Genomic DNA, 16,124 nt, shown 5'->3' on the forward strand with positions numbered 1-16,124 from the left:
GGAGCTTTAAGGAATGGGTGTCCAGAGACAAGTTTGGCAGAGGAAAGGGTAGGGCAGGGTGCCACGGGCCCTGCTGTCTTTATCTGCTCCCTGGGACTGACCAACCTCCTATCTTCGGCGCCTCTGGGTGCCTCTGTGTGATCAGGGTTCCCTGAAGGCAGGGTGAGACTGCTCACACTGAGGCTCCAGGGGGATTGGCGAGCCTCGGGATGGGACGGGACACACCCAACAGGAGAAAACCACAGGCACCGAGGGCCTGGAGCTGAGGGGCACAGGCTTCATCCAGCCCAACCCAGCAGCCACAGGCTCAAGGCGGAATAATGAGCGTGTAACTGAGTTAGGCCCACAGGAGCCTCTGAAGGCTCCAGTTTCCTCCCCACCCAGTGGGTCTGTCTGGGTGACTGCGAAGGGCTAGGATGCTGCCTTCTCAAATCCTCTCTGAGAGTCTCAGCCAAGGGCCCCACGAGGCAGAGGGGGGCCCAGGCTGGTCAGGGTGTGAATGTCAAGTCTTGGGAGCTCTCCCCATCACTTCCTGCTTCCCGCAAACATGCCTTGCCACAGCCATGTGGGCACACAGAGACCCACATGAGCCCTTGGCGTCAGTCACAGATGTACTCCCCGCGAGCTGGGTGTAGATGACACAAGCGCTGTGATCCCTGTGCTCAGGATATGGAATAAGATGGATCAATAGTACAAGGCCAGCCTGGGTTACATGACCCCTTGTCTTTAAACAAACCAACAAAATTCCCACCCAGACATGCAGACGTCTGTATTCCTGATGAACACACGAGTACTACACATGCAAGTGGTACACATGTCAGTATGCGCACTCGTACACACTGACACCTGTCTGCATGGCCAGCCACACTGCTGCAGACAGTCTTAGGGGGTCTTCTCATTCCAGGCCTGGGTCACACATGGAGAACCTTGGAGTTCACTCCCCAAAAGGGACCTTAAAAGTTCGCCTGTCTGTCCCATCCCATCCGGTCCCCCTTGCCCTGGCTGCCGTAAGCATCACCCAGCCTATCACCCGGGATGAATGGAGTCTGGACCTGTTCTCTAATCTATGACACCCATCAGGTGAATCACTGGTGACTCCAAACCTCAGGCGCTGAAGCTTGAGGCTGTCAACGAGAAGGCCTGTGGAGAGTGCAGAGGTGCGGGAGGGAGACCCCCTGGGGGTTCTTGCCAGAGAGACACGTTGGTTTGGGTTAGGGAGGACACCTCACCCCATCCAAGCTGGGAACATTAAGTCTGTTTGTTTGCTTAAACAAAAGAAGGCGGGGCAAGGGGCCCAAGTGCTTTGTCCCTATGGTGCCCTCAGCTGAAAGAAGGGTCCAAGCAAACCCCAGAAAGCCGGGACTGAGCCCCTGGGCTAGAATGGCATCTGAATGGGGTCTGGGATTTGAAGGATAGAAGAGGAAGGAAGCAAAGGGTAAGAGGCTCCATCCCGAGGCCCTGCCCCGGAACCTGTGGTCCAGAGCAATCCTCTAAAAGTGAACGGAACAGGCCCTGCCTGCACAGGAGTCTGAGGCCTGGCTGGGGGTGCCAAGGGCCGCTTTAACCTGCCCTTCATTCCTTCGGAGGCAGAGCTTTCTCCAGGCTCCTGAGGCTGCTGGGCCATGTTGCATGTCTCTATAGTAACGACCTGTCATCACCTTCACTAGGCAGTGAGATTCGTTCATCCATCCATCCATCCATTCAGCCATTATTTATCTTTTTTTTTTTTTTTTTTTCCAAATACGGCTGACAGGCTCTTCCTTGAATGGTAGTTAGGGTTGACTGAGTTATGAAGTGTAAAGCTCATAGAACACACCTTGCACAAACAAATGCCACACGCTAACTCAGAAGAGTAAGAGGCCCACAGCAGACACAGACAGGTGTGGCAGCTGTCACCAGAGAAGAAGATGACACTGTGTCTGCCCTCAATGAGTTCAAAGACTTGGAGACACTCGATGGAGTGGGTGTTAACCACAATGCAGTGGTCCGTGTGACGGCATTTGTGAGGGGAAAAGGTAAAGTTTTGGGGTGTTCATGAGAGCACACAAACAGGGGACCCCAGCCTGGGCAGTGGCTTAGGGCAGGGCCTCAGAAGACAGGAACCAAAGGGTATGCAGAAACAGCCAGGGGAAGATGGGGAAGGGAACATTCCAGAGGGACATCAAGCACAGAGGCTTCCTAGTCTCTGTGGTTCAACTGGAAGGCCTAGGCATGGCATCTTTGTGTGTGTGTGTGTGTGTGTGTGTGTGTAGATTGACACCAAACATCTTCCTCAGTTGCTCTCTCCTGGTTGTTGTGGGTTTTTTTTTTTGTTGTTGTTGTTGTTTTAACCAGGGTTCCCGTATGGAACTTGAAGCTAATTGCCATCTTGGCCAGACTTCCAGCAACTTCCAGGGGTCCTGCATCTCTACCCTCCCAGCACTGGGTTCTAGTTCTGGGCCACTAGCCCTACCTTTTAGGGGGGAGCTGGAAATACAAATGTGGATCTTCATGCTTGTGTGGCAGGCACTTTACTGACAGCTACTCACCACCACCCATCACCCCCAACCTCACCCCACGCCACCCCCACCCCACCCCAACCCCACCCCCACCCCCTGCATACCCATCCCCACACAGTATCCTTATAACAGTGCTGTCAGATGGAGGCAACCTGCACCCATTTCTCAGAGCAGCTGAGCCACAGCAGCTTGTTTAGGTGACCCAGGTCACACGGCTATTGGTCAGTGGCAAACAAGAATCTTTGTCCCTTCTCTGCCTTCAGGTGCCTCAGGGGAATATGTCTTTGCTGCACTTAAAAAAAAAAAAAAAAAAAGACCCAGGCAAAGCCAGCAGTCTGGGACAGACCCTTGAGCTCCTCCCTTTTGAGGAGCAGCTCCTGAGATCTGGGAGATAAAAAAAAATCTCTGTACCCCAAATTTCTGAGAGACCCTTGACCCTCCTGAGCCTTGAGGAGGTGGGGTTGACTACCTCTCACATCTCACCTAGGGAGAGCCTGTCATGAAAGACCCAGCTCACTGGGGTCACTGTGCCACATCTCCTTCCTGGGGCTCCTGGGTGCCCCATCAGATTGCTGTCAGCTCTTGACCCCCGACTCCTCAGGGAGGTATTTGGTTAGTGTGTTGGCAGCTGGGATAGGCAGCGATAAAGAATGGAACAAGGCTCCCAGCATCCCCTGTCTACAGTGGTAGACGCCTGTCTCCATGTCCCTACCAGCTCGTATCTATTCAATATCTTAGCTGCAGGGACAGTGTGCCTTTCTTCAGAAAACTTGATTCATGTAAGCACCCGGGGGCTAAGACCTCTTCTGAGGCCCGGCTCGGGAAAGAGGCACAGCCAAGAGGAGGGCTACGGTTTATTCTGAGTCCTGTGGTCTAGCCAGCTATCAGCCTATGTCAGGTGAAAACTGCCTCTTCCTCGGGTGTCCCGTCTCAGATGAATGCCAAACTCACAACACAGGCTGGGAAACTGAGGCTTATGTCTGCTGGAAGAGGCCAGGAGCTGCTCTGTCCTTTCTACTCATCCATCCACAGGCCACTATGCACCGCCAAAGCCTTTCGGTGCTCCCCTGAGCCTGTCCCCAGCGACCCCCTTACAGGGAATGTGATGAAAGGCCTATTTATTACACTTCGGCTCGGACAGTTGTTACAGATGTTTCCAATTCGTCAGCCCCCTCACACATCTGTTCCTGGTTGAAGTCAGAAGAGAAAGAAACAAGGAAAAAGTCTCTGTGCTTCACACAGCCTCTCTCACATACACCGACTCTTACGTCCCCTCCCCCTCTCTCCCACCGGCTGCAGGAGCCTATGCCCTCCGGTTCTAGTCCACACACCCACCTTCCCCTGCTCCTGTTGAGTCCACCACCTCAGGACATCTATCCCACAGCCGGCTTGCCAACACCCTAGGCTCCTGTGTCCCTACACCTGTCCCCTCCCTGAGCCCCATGTACAATCCTCTGCGTCACGGTGTTGGGTCACATTGCCTGAGGATGTTGCCTGGAGTTGGAGGCCCAGCCCAGACACTGCAGCCTGGAAGGTCATCACCTCTCCTACTTCATAGAGCTGTTGTACCATTTAAGACCTTGTGTGTTGGTGTCTGGCCTGGTAATAAGAGCTGGTCTCTGGGGAGACCAGCAGTGATCCCTGTGGCATGTCCGCCTTCTCCTATGCACAGACTCATACCCTTGCACAAAGTTGCTTCTGTGGAAGGGGGCTGGAATGGCTCCAGGGTCCCTCGGGACATCGCTCTCCTGTGAGTCTTCACCCTCACACAGAGCACAGGGACACAGCTGCATGATGTCATGTTGCTCAGCAGCGCACACTCACACAGAAAAAGGTGAGCCGAGGCACACGTGCACTCGTGCTCACACCTGCACGCCTTGCCACAGTGCACACGGGTGCTCACCCCTCTGCTCACACCTTCACACTGGAAGACCTGGCTGAAGCCTGGAGAGGTGCAGGAGACCCGGCCTGCAGACTCCACTGGCTGAATTAGAGCCGATGATCCGCAACTTGTAGACAAGCTGAGATGGGTGGGCAAGTACCTGGCTGTGTCTATTACTGTCACCCTGTAGCTGAAGGGACTGGCTCCAACTAAAAGCTCTGGGATAAAGGGGAGGCAGTAGGAGGACTAGAAGGAACGATTCCTCTGTCCAGAGAGTTTCTAGATTGGCACCTCTTGTCCAGCAATCCCGGCCTTCAGAGCGAGGAGAGGCATTCCCCTGCCTTCCTCTGATTCTCTTCATCTGTCTTGCGGGGGGGGGGGGGGGGGGCGGTCCCTGCTCCACACTCCAGAACCCAAAGCAGTGGGGGAGAGCAGGTGATTTGTCCCCATTCTGGGGCAGGCTGGACCTGGAGAATCTGCCTGTCCAGCAAGCACTGCCCTTTGGCCTCCATGTGCGAAGAGGAAAGAGCACAGATTGCAAAGGTGGTGTTCAGGCCGCAAACCTCTCTCCTCTTCCTCCCAAGGCCAAGGCCAAACATAGCTACAGTGTTTGCAGCTGGGCACCCTCCGACTTCATGCCAAGCCCAGAAGGGATGCATCTGCGAGTTTGCTGAGGTACCTGGGCTACAGCTGAGGTCTGGAGGGGAAAAGAGAGAGGAGAGACGTCTACCTGGCTTCTCACCTGGGAAGAGTCTATCAGGAAGGATGGGTGAGCAGGAAGCTTTTACTAAGCTCCTCCTGTGTGCACATATTAGGAGGGAACCTCGAGCTGGCGAGATAGTTCAGCCTGTTTGATATCTAGGACCCACGTAGTGCAAGAAGAGAACTGACTCCTACAAGTTGTCCTCTGATTGTCACCTATGTGTGTGTGTGTGTGTGTGTGTGTGTGTGTGTGCACAGAGCCACAAAATAAGTAAGTGTAAAAAGAAAAATAAATAAGTGTAAAATGCAGACTCTACAAGGGCAGAGGTCTTGCTGTTTGATCCACCTGCTGTACCCGTGGTGTATGTATACCTTTAATCCCAGCACTCAGCATGCAGAGGCAGGCAGACCTATGTGAGTTTGAGGCTAGCCTGGTCTACATTTGAGGTTAGCCTGATCTACCTTCTACATGATCTTCTGAGGCTCGGAGAAGTTCTGTGGTTTGTGCAAGGGCGCAAAGCCAGAGTTAAACCTCTCTTCAATAGAGCCTTTTGTTCACTGTGTTTCTGAGCAGACCAAGATGACCATATCGGTGTGGGGGGGGGTGGGGGGGGGAGGGTACAGTACACTTAGGGTTAAGTGAGAAGACAGACTCTATTAGAAACCACGTATGCACACATATTAATGAGGCAAGCACACAAACACACACACACATACATGCCCGTGCACACTCACAACCATACATTCCAACACAGACTCATGGATAGCAGGAAACACAGAGACGCATATGAGGGCAGACTGTTGAGTCTCCTAGGAGCTCCATCTGACTCCTACCTCCAAAGGCCATCCTGACCCTGCTCCCCCCCAGCCCCCCCATCCTCTCCCACACCCCTCCTTTGAACCTGAGCTCTCTTTCTGAACTTCACTAGAGAAGACTGACCTCAGTAGCCACAAGGTTTGCTCTACCGGATGGGGGTGGGGAGCATCCTTGCTGGTCCCTTCCCCAGAGTCCAGGGCTAGAAGCACCTGAACCTCATTAACTGTCCAGCCAGGCCCCTGTGTAAGCAACTCTTCATCTGGGGCAGGAGGAGGGCTAGAATGGAGCTCAAGGACTCTCAGTCAGTCACCCTAGGTCAGACCAGCTCTAGCTGCTGTCTCCAAGCCCCCTCCTCTTGGCCTCATGGCACCTGTGTCTCGCGTGTCCCCTGGCCTGCATGCTACCCCATGCCTCCTACCGTGAGGGTGACATGCCTCTCACAGAGATCCATCCATGCAACATCCCCAGTGCTGGATTCGAAACCCTTAAGGCTAAACCTTTAGGCACCTTAAGGTCGCTAAGACCACCTTTCTTCCCTGGCATGGTTCATTGCTGCCGCCATCCACCTCAGTGCACACCCCATCATCTCCTCCCCTTTCTCCTGGCCCTCTTCCACTTCCTCCTCTACTTCCTCTCCCCCCTCTTCCTCCTCCTGCTCCTTCCCTTTCCCACCCTGAAGACCCCCACCTGCCACCACCTTCTCCTACTCTGGCTCCTCTTTCTAGACCAGTGGTTCTCAACCTTCCTAATGCTGCGACCCTTTAATATAGTTCCTCACGTTATGCTGACTCTCAACCATAAAATTATTTTTGTTGCTACTTCATAACCCTAGTTTTGCTACTGTTTTGAGTCACAGTGTGCATACCTGAGATGTGACCCTTGTGAGAGGGTCATTTGAACCCCAAAGGGGTTGCAACCCATGGGTTGAGAAACACTGTTCTAGGGTCTCCAGGGATGACTTACTGTGGTCCCAGTACTTCCCACTGTTCTTGCCCCCAACATGAGTCTTCCCTCTCACTTGCTCTGACCCTTGTGATGTCTCATCCCAGCTGACAGACACTTGCCTGGAAATGTTGATAGCCTGTCCACATCAGCTCAGGCGCTTAGAGACTCCAGTTCCCCTCAAAGGGAGCATCCTCTAGCCACAGTGCCAGCTGCCAATTGCTCACCTCTCTTCCCTGTGTACCTCCATGGCAGAAACCAATTCAGCCATTGGGTGTTTGTTTGTTTTGGTGTGTGTGTGGGAGCAGCCAGAGGAAGATGACTGCGCTGAGCATCTTATTCCATTGCTCACGACCTTTTTTCTTTTTCTTTTTTTTTGCTTTTCAGGACAGAGTTTCTCTGTGTAGCCCTGGAACTTACTCTGTAGAAAACACTGACCTTGTCAGGCATGGTGGTGTATGCCTTTAATCCCAGCACTCTGGAGGCAGAGGCAGGTGGATCACTATGAGTTCAAGGCCAGCCTGGTCTACAAAGCAAGTCCAGGACAGCCAAGGCTACACAGAGAGACCCTGTCGCAAAAAACAAACAAACAAACAAAAGACCGGCCTCAAAGTTGGGAATTCAAGGCAATCCTCTGATACACAGCAGACAAGCCAGCCTGGGGCACCTAAGGCTTTGTATAAAGAAATAATTAAAAATGAAGAAGAGGAGGAGAAATAGGGAAAGGGTGAGGAAGAAGCAGCTGCTGCCACCCCTCAGATTATTTATAATACTTAACATGATGCATATGGGTGTATATTGTATTTTTCAGGCACTAGAAGAAGGAAATAGTGCATGCAGAATCAGTACAGATGCAAGTCTTTCCCAGCATCCTCAATCTCTGATTTGTTTAATCCATGGACAGACTGAATTCATGATGACAGAGTGCCAACAACATAACAGTCATGTAGGAAACATGAACTGGACAAATGAGCGAATGAAACACAGTCAGATAAAGATAGGAGTGAGCGAATGAGCAACAGGCTTTAGCCCACAGTCCGCTGCAGCTGAGAACTGGAAAAGAGCTTGGATTTGTTGTTGTTTGGTTTTGTTTTTGGCTTTGCTTCTTTTGTTGTTGTTGTTGAGACAACTCCATGTAGCCCAGGCTGGTATCCAGCTTTGCTATGTAGTTGAGGATAACCCCGAACTCCTGATCCTCTCTACCTCTCAAGTGCTGGGATGACAGGGGTGCCCCACCACACTTGGCACCATGTTGGGTTGGAAGCTGTGTGTTGTATTGTAACCTTGGGAAAGTCAGCTTGCCCTATGGCCTGGTTCTTTTCTCTGAGCAGTCAACAAGAGCTGATGGGGTGTGTCCACAGGTCCTCGTACCCTGCCTATCTCCTGTGCTCACAGCCTTGGTGTCCCGGTCATGAGACTTACAAGTAAAGGGAGTTGGCCCTTGGTTTCTGAGAGAAGCAAAGACTCAGTGAGGAAGCTGAACTGTCTTCATTTTGCAAAATGGAGTCAGGCTCTCTGGCTCGGCTTTTAAGACCTTCCATGGTGCAGTCAGCCCCACTCGGGGCTGCTTCTTTTATCCTCCCACCACCATGACAGCCTGTCTCTTTCTCTCTTCTCTGTCTCTATGTCTGTGCTCTGTGTGTCTGTGTCTCTCTCTCTCTTTGTGTCAGTGTATCTTTGTCTCTCTGTCTCTCTGTGTGTGTCTCTGTCTCTCTGTCTCTGTCTCTGTCTCTCTCTCTCTCTGTCTCTCTCTCTCTCTCTCTTTCCCCCAGACACTAGAAAAAAGAAAAGTTCAGCTATGGCTGTGAGACTAACTCAGTGGGAAAGAGTTACTGGCAGAGCTTTCCTACAGTGCCGGATTGAGAAAATACCAGACGCAGAGTTGGATAAGACAGCTCAGCAGGTAACTTGCTGGGCAAGCCTGCCGACCTGAGTTCAAAACCCTGATCCCACAGAAAAGCAGGAGAGAACCAACTCCACAAAGTTGTTTTCTGACACTGTGGCGCCTGCGTGCATGCACATACATAATAATAACTGAAATAAACTTATCTCAAGAAGGAGGAAGAAGCCAGGCACAGTGGCACATACCTGTGATCCTAGCACTCAGGGAGACAGAGGCAGGCATATCGCTGTGAGTTCGAGGCCAGACTGGTCTACAAAAGAAGTCCAGGAGAACCAGGAACCCTGTCTTGAAAAGCAAAACAAAAGAAAAACAAGAAGGAGGAGGAAGAGGAAGAGGAAGATAAAATGTACATACGAAGCACGTTATCTGTTGTGTGAGCCTAAAAACAATTAATTGGAAAGCTCCATGTGTTCAGGCCTCTGTCAGGGATCTGTAAGACAGCAACAATCTAATTTGGGTGCTGCCTGACCTGAGACTCATGGTTGCCCAGGGCAATGGGTACATATATGAACACCTTGTGCACCAAACAATGTGGCCTGAGATACAAAGAAAATAACAGGCAGGGGGAGACAGTAGAAGTGAATATGACCAACAAATAATTAATATCCTTTTCCTCTAACACTGGTATTCACCTTAAGTCGGGGGGGGGGGGGTTGGGGGGTGGAGATGACACACCACACAGAGCCCAGTAGGTTAATTACAAAGTCCACAGGCAAGAAAAGATGACTGGGTACATCAGGCACTTATAAGGCCATGCAGCATCTGCTCCATAATCAGAGACATGCGAATTGAAGCCAGGAGCACAGCCCTGCCAATCTAGTGGGCAAAAAAAGTTTTTCCTCTAATGAGAATAGCCCATGTAGGTAATACAGAGAAAAGGGCAACCTTGTCGCTCTTCTTCATCCATCCTGTGGCACACCCTCACTGGTCTTAAGATCTGAGGTTACCCAGGAGCCTTAAAAACAGCCGGGCCCAATGGCACACACCTGTAATCCCAGTACTCAGGGAGGCAAAGGCAAGTGGATCTCTGTGAGTTCAAGGCTAGCCTGGTCTACAAAGTGAGGTCAGGATAGCCAAGGCTACACAGAGAAACCCTGTCTCGAAAAACCAAAATCCAAAACAAACAAACAAACAAACAAACAAAACTAGACTGCAATGCAAGAAGTCCCCAGAGCCTGCGATTGGTGACCGTGTCACTTCAGGGGAACTACTGGATGGATCCCTTGGGTCTCTTTGCCTGCATAAGGAGAATAATATCCAGGCCACAATGTCTGCATGAAGAGAAGAGAAAGGGCAAGTATACAAAGCCAGCACTGGGGGCTGGAGAGATAGCTCAGAGGTTAAGAGCACTGACTGCTCTTCCAGAGGTCCTGAGTTCAATTCCCAGCAACCACATGGTGGCTCACAACCATCGATAATGTGATCTAATATCCTCGTCTGGCCTGCTGGCATATATGCAGACAGAGCACTGTATGCATCATACATAAAATAAATCTTAAAAAGTAAAAATGCCAGGACTGAAGCAGGCACACCGAACAGCCTATTCTGAATAGCCATATTCTTCAGGCACTGTTTCTCCCTGGGGGAAAGGCACTAGCACCTCTAGCAATGAAGAGCCTGGAAATCAGTGCCACTATGGTCACTTTCCAGCACCTCACCCAGAGAAGCCATTAGAAAAGCAAACCAAGGATCTGAAATGGCAGAGCTGAACACTTGTAAAATAGCATTTGAGACAGACTGCTCCAAACGTGTGACAACTGCTGCCAAACAGCCTACCTAGGAGGGACAATTCTTCCACAGGAGGGGACTAAAGGGGATTCTGCTGCTCCTGAGTGTTTGCTAAAGACTCATAAATTGCTCTAGTAATTAGAAACTAGTTGTCTATAATTACATAATTGTATCGAATGTATAGTCATATGTAATTAATGTTCAAGACATAATTAACCATTAATTATAATTATGTATTGCCAGAGGGAAGTTACCAGGCAAGAGATCATTTTCCAAAAGTTATTGAAATCATATCTTATACATGTATTAAATAATCACATGGGATCCCATAAATACATAATCAAAATATTATCTTCTAGGCACTTCCTGGAGATCGCAACATTTGTCATGGAGAGAGACACAGGAGGCCCATGGAACTCATTAGAAACTTAACACGACTCAAAGGCCTGGAACTGTCCACACCCAGGTTCTATAGTGCCATAAACCACTACGGAAGGAGAGGCCGTCTCTTTGGTGGATATGCCGACGAGCTGTGCAGAGGGCTCCAGGGATTCAGCTGCCTGGGTCTCCTATGTGCCCGTAAGTCATCTCAGTAAGCTCAGGGGTTCACCACACTGGAGCTGGATGGAATTTTCTCCGGTTTGCTGTTGTCTTCTCTTTGGAGTGAATAGAAATAGACTCCTTCGAGCTAGGTGTGATGGTACACACCTTTGATTGCAGTCCTCAGGAGGCAGAAGCAGGTGAATCTCCATGAGTTTGAGGCCATCCAGGACTACATAGTGAGACCCTGTCTCAAAAACAAATACAAAAATAAAAGTAAGAAAGGAAGGGACTCTGCAGAAAATTCTCTCAACAGATAATAATTATTAATATTATGTGTGCATATGTGTATATAATGTATGAATATAAAACGTGCGCATTATACGTGTGCGATATATGCAGATGTGTGTGCAGGGGCCTACACCCATGTGCATGTGAAGACCAAAGAGGGACATCAGGTGTCCTGCTCTCTCTATCACTATCCCTGCCTTGTTCCCTTGAGACAGGGTCTCTTTCTTTCTTTCTTTCTTTCTTTCTTTTTTTTTTTTTTTTTTTTGAGACAGGGTTTCTCTGTGTAGCCCTGGCTGTCCTGGACTTGCTTTGTAGACCAGGCTGGCCTCGAACTCACAGCGATCCACCTGCCTCTGCCTCCCAAGTGCTGGAATTAAAGGAGTGTGCCACCACCGCCCGGCTTTTTTCTTTCTTTCTTTCTTTCTTTCTTTTTTTTTTTTTTTTTAAGACAGGGTCTCTTAATGAACCTGGAACTCACCATTTTTTCAGCAGACTGGTGCCCGCAAACCTTCCTGTTTCTATCCTCACAGTACTGGGGTTACAGCTGTACAGCCATGTCTAGCTTTTTATGTGGGTGCTGAGATCCAAACCCAGGTCCTTGTATTTGTGTGGGAATGCTAAGACTGTCCATCAGTGGCCAAGTGCTTGTTTAACGTGTAACAAAGTTCTGGGGTCCCCAGTGTTGTCAAACTAAACAAAATACTAGGAAATATCAGGCTGAGATGAAGTGCTTTCCAGAAGGAAATACCAAAACAATCTGCTAGAGCTACTAGAGATGAAAGAAAGACCCTCTGAGGAGGTAGCGGGTGTCATAAGGCCCAAGTGTCAAGGAGTGGGCTGTGTACAGACCTGGGAGAAAAATCAAAGTAGAATAAAGCCTTTAATGGATGGGAACAGGATCAGTTGGTAGAACAGTTGCTAAGCATACACAAATAAACGTCCATTCTCAGCACACCAAAGCAGGGCTCTTGGGAGGTGGAGGCAGGAGGATCAGAAATTCAAGGCCTGAAGAGTTGGCTCAGTGGTTAAGAGCACTGACTGCTCTTCCATAGGACGGGGGTTCAATTCCCAGCCCCATGTGACAGCTCACCAATCTCTGTAACTCCAAGATTTGACACACAGACATATGTGCAGGCAAAACACTAATGCCCATAAAATAAATTAATAATAATAATAATACTAACAACAACAACAACAGCAACAACAATAATAATAATAATAATAATAAATTCAAGGTCATCATTGGCTTCATAGAGTTCCAGATCACCCTGGGCTACATCTTAAAGGAAAAAGGAGAAGAGGAAGAGGAAGAGAACAGAGAGGAAAAGCAGGAAGAAAAGGGGGAAAAGAAAAAAATAAAAAAAAAAGAAAAGGGGGAAAAGAAAAAGAAGGGAAGGAAGAAGAGAACTTCCACCAGCTAGCATTGGCTCTGGTATGGTCAAGGGATAGTCAGAGAGAACAAGGTAGCCAAGCAGGGGCACGCCCCAGAGGGTTTATGAGTCAGGTGTTAAGTGGCCAGATCCGATGGAAGGATGTGAGCATGCCGTGGGAGGCAGCGCTGCAGAGTCATCACCATCCACATCCCCAAAGCCTGCAAGCACACTCCTTCATCCTGCCAAAAGGATCTCGGAGCTGTCGTTAAGGATCTCGCTGATGGGAAGTTTGTCTTATGCTGTCCAGGTGGGCCCCGTGTCATCATAGGCATTCTTATAAGATCAAGGCTCGAGGGTCTGAGTCAGAAAAGGAGTTGTGATGACGGGAGTGAGGGCAGAAGTGATGCCAGGAAGGAACCACAAGCCAAGGGATGCAGACAGCCTCCAGTGAGTGTCAAGCAGCAGAGAAACCAATCTGCCCAGGCTAGGTGAGGAGGCACATGCCAGGACTCTAGAGGCTGAGACAGGAGGATTTTAAGCAGGATGGAAAAGCACTGGCAGTTTGGACGGTAGACGGATAATAGCTCAGTGGTAGAGCCCTTACCAAATTGTGTCAGGCTCTGAGCCTCTGACCTGTTGTCTGGAGGTGTTGAGAGGCTGAAGCGGAGAAGCCTGTGGCCAGTTCTTCCAGTCCTCAGCACAGTGGGTTTGCTTGGGCTGGCTGGGGGCTGCAGACAGCTGAGATGCCGAGGGAAGTCAGCAACCAGAGTGAGGAGAAGCCCGCAGGTGTGATGGTGCGACTCTGTCATCACAGCACTTGGGAAGCTGAGGCAGAAGGAAAGCCATGATTTCAAAGCCAACCTGAGATACATAGTGAGTCTCTGTCTCAAAAGGAAACCAGAAGAGGACCTGGAAGATGGCTTCTGGGTAATGAGCTCACTGCATTAACATGATGACCTGAGTTTGGATCCCCAACATCCATTAAAAAGCTGGGTGTGACAGCAGCCGCCTGGAACCTCAGCTCTTGGAAGAGTGAAGACAGCCGATCCTAGAGGTTTACTGGCCAGGCAGTGTAGCCAACTGGTGGGTTCTATGGGGTTCTAGGTACAGTGAGAGACAGAGTCCCCAAAATGATGGCAGAAGAGTCATCAATCAAGGACAGTGTGAGGATTTAGGAAAAGAATGGGGCTGGAGGCCTGTAAGTCTGTGAGTTCAGGGAAAGAATCATTAGGGTGAGGCCAAGAGAAGGGAGGAGGGAGGGAGGCAGAAGGAGTGTGGTCAAGTCTAGAACATCCCAGAAGAGCCAGAGGGTAGAGAGTGGAGGGTGGCTCATGAGAAGGATCCTTGAAAGCCTGCCATCAAGAGGCCTTTCAAGCAGGTAACCCCATGTTCCCTGAGCTTGGCAGGGGATGTGGGACAAAGCAGGAATGTCACCAAAGAGAGGGAAGAGAGCTGAGGTCCACCACGGGACAGGGAGGTGGAGACTCTGAGGAGAGGTGTTTCCATGAGGCACAGAGCCTCGGCGGGGCGGGGGGGTGGGGGGGGGGGGAGGCACAGTGGCTGTTGGCGAGGGAGGCTGAGGGAGAGAGAAAAGGACAGGCCTTCTCCACCATTCTTACATCAACTCTTTTGCACAGGAGAGACAAGAAATCTCTAGGGCTGGGCAGTGGTGACGCATGCCTTTAATCCCAACACTCAGGAGGCAGAGGCAGGAGGATCACTTTGAGTTGGAGGCCACCCTGTTTTACAGAGCGAGTTCTAGAACAGACAGAGCTACATAGAGAAACCCTGTATCAAAAACAAACAAAAACAAACAAAGCAAAAGAAAAAACCAAAACAAAGGGGCTGGAGAGATGGCTTAGTTGTTAAGAGCACTGACTGCTCTTCTGAAGGTCCTGAGTTCAATTCCCAGCAACTACATGGTGGCTCACAACCATCTGTAATATAATGCCCTCTTCTGGTGTGCATAAAGACAGTGTACTCATAAATGTAAAATAAATAAATCTTAAAAAAAAAAAAAAAAAAAAAAGAAATCTCTCTATTCCTAAGGTGTCTTGAGTCCCTGCTGGGGAGAAAGTGGCACATAGCATGGGGACACTGGCTAACATGGACTTGGTTTTCTGAGGAAATGGTGACTCGGCCATACGACCTGAGCGTCACCCGACTAAGCTCGCAGAAGCACAGAGGCCACTGAGTCCCTCCGTGGTGCTGGGGTCTGAAGGGTGAGTGAGATACAAAGCCTGTCTGTTGGGAGCTCTGGCACAGCCAAGGGCAGGCCAAGATGAGGCTGACATGGTGAAGCTGAGAAGCGTAAGGGAAAAAGATGCTTCTGGAAGAGTCCACAGGTGTCAGTGTTGACGCAGCACAGCCTTGTCTGGGGGAGCTCTAACTCTTTTATAGGCCAGTTGCTGTATAGGCTGTGCATCTCTGAGTAGTTTACCTGGTATCTCAGAGTGCCACATGCACTAGGGTAAGGATGGGGCGGAAGGAGGGGCAGAGGAGATGGCTCAGCAGGTAAAGGGGCTTGCTGCTAAGCCTGACTACCTGAGTCCCATACTCAGGACCCAAATGAAATCTGACGTTCATGCGCCTGGGTGCACCCCTCCACACACTAAATAAATAGATAAATAAGTGTAAAAGAAAGGGGCAGAGGGAGGAAAAAGGGAAAGAGAAAGTCTGTGGTGGGGAAATTGGGCCATAGACTGAACATTTGCGAATTAATATGTGAAATATATTAAATGCACAGGGAAAGCTCTTCCTTATGTTTCCATTGGGTCACATGCTCTAGCCCCCCTACCTCCTCCCAGTCAGGGGCCTTCCTCCCTTTCTCACCCCTTTCCTGAGCCACAGAGTCAGGCTGCTCAACTCCCAGCGACTTCCTCAGGCAAGAAACCTGAGCCTATGCCCAGTACAGGCACAGACAGCTTAGCCTTCTAGTACCCCTCTCTCTCTTCTCTCTCTCTCTCTCTCTCTCTCTCTCTCTCTCTCTCTCTCTCTCTCTCTCTCTCTCTCTCTCTCTGCAACATAATAAAACCAACCAAACAAAAGCCCCATTGCCTGGCGTGGCTGGTTAGGGAGTTATGCAAGTGTGTAACAAAAAATAAAATAAAATAAACATTGTGTTTTCGGCATTTGGGGCTGTTTGATTAGGTACAGAGCATGGCCAAGGGCTGATCGGACACAGGAGGCTGGGGCAGCTGGAGCTGGGAGGGCCTCTGGAGGGGGCTGGAGGGCCCTGGACTAGCTTCCCTGTCTTGGGGAGGTTTCTGCATTGGAGAGCCAGTACCTCCACTTCCTCTGGCTAGCCACCCTGCTTGCTACTCCCTGAACATCTGGCGAAAGATCGGGACACCCCAGGGGTCATTCCATCTTTGCCATCAGCACCACCTCCTGGTCACTACCAGCGACCCTGTGCCCTTGGCTCAACTGTCAGAGCTCCCTCCTCCAC

The sequence above is a fragment of the Acomys russatus genome, chromosome 29 (genome assembly GCF_903995435.1).
Source record: "Acomys russatus chromosome 29, mAcoRus1.1, whole genome shotgun sequence".
Classification (NCBI taxonomy): domain Eukaryota; kingdom Metazoa; phylum Chordata; class Mammalia; order Rodentia; family Muridae; genus Acomys; species Acomys russatus.